Below are 967 nucleotides of genomic sequence, written 5' to 3'. Positions count from 1 at the left end.
GCTGCCACAGTGCCAGCCTGGCCGCTTGCCCGGCCCGCTGCCCGCTGGCCCACCGCCCGCACAGACTCGACAGACAGCCATACGGTGCCCTCCCCCGGCCCGCGGGGCTGCCAAGGTGCCCGTCGGCACAGCCGGACAGGCAGAGCCTGCTGCCTGGGACAGGGCTGTGTCCCACCCACAGGGACTTTGTCTCCCCAAGGACCAGAGCTCTCGGACAGCCCTCCCTCCCAGCCCCCTCGGCCTCCATCGCCTCCTTCTCCCGCCCCATCTCTTTTTTGGGAAGCTTAAATTCTCTCTATTTTTTTAAACGTCCTCTCTGTGTCCAACCCACCTCCCCGGGCCCCCACACGAGCCCCAGGACGGGACCTGACAGTGATGTTACCTGAGAAGCACGTGTGCCTGGCCTGTGCTGGTGCCACTCCCCTGAGTGAGGGCAGGGCCCCCTTCCAGCCCTGGCCCGGAGCAGAGGGAGCAGCTAGCAAGGTGCTGGGCTCTGCCTGAGGGGGTGTCACAGGCAGAGGGTGGGTGTGGACTGAGCCCAGGCAGACACGGGTGGAGACGCACGCACCCAGACGTGGAGCCGCCGATGGAGACAGGTGCTCCTCAGGAAGCGGAGGAGGCCTGATGGGGGGCTGCTCCTAGCGCAGGTGGAGGAGGAAGGAAGGTGTTTGAAACACGTGAACCCAGTTGTCCCTGAGCTTTGGCCTGATTTGCACCCCCTTGGCCTCCCAGACAGGGCGGGGAAGGCAGCTGCAGGCCCAGCCAACTCGGGGAGACTGACAGGACCCCAGAACTAGGTGGAATCAGACCAGACAGCAAACCTGCAGGTGGAAAGACCTCCACAGTCACCCACTGGGCCAGCCAAAGTGGCTCGGTCTACAGCACACTGGATTGCAGTGCTGGAGCCACGTGGGTGGCTGTGGGTTCAGATCCCGGATCAGCCTGGGGAAAGAGGCCCCCGCTTTGC

At 64.9% G+C, this 967-nt stretch overlaps 1 protein-coding gene across 1 annotated transcript in view; it reads left to right on the top strand.

Annotated features, from left to right (window-relative positions):
* Window positions 1-967, top strand: part of LMX1B (LIM homeobox transcription factor 1 beta) — a 91,406-nt gene that overhangs the window by 89,488 nt on the left and 951 nt on the right. The gene's annotated exons all lie outside the window — the stretch shown is intronic.

Source organism: Tupaia chinensis, unplaced genomic scaffold, assembly GCF_000334495.1.
Source record: "Tupaia chinensis unplaced genomic scaffold, TupChi_1.0 Scaffold000394_1, whole genome shotgun sequence".
NCBI classification, from domain to species: domain Eukaryota; kingdom Metazoa; phylum Chordata; class Mammalia; order Scandentia; family Tupaiidae; genus Tupaia; species Tupaia belangeri.
Note: the sequence above shows the minus strand (reverse complement) of the source record. Positions and strands in the feature narration are given on the sequence as shown.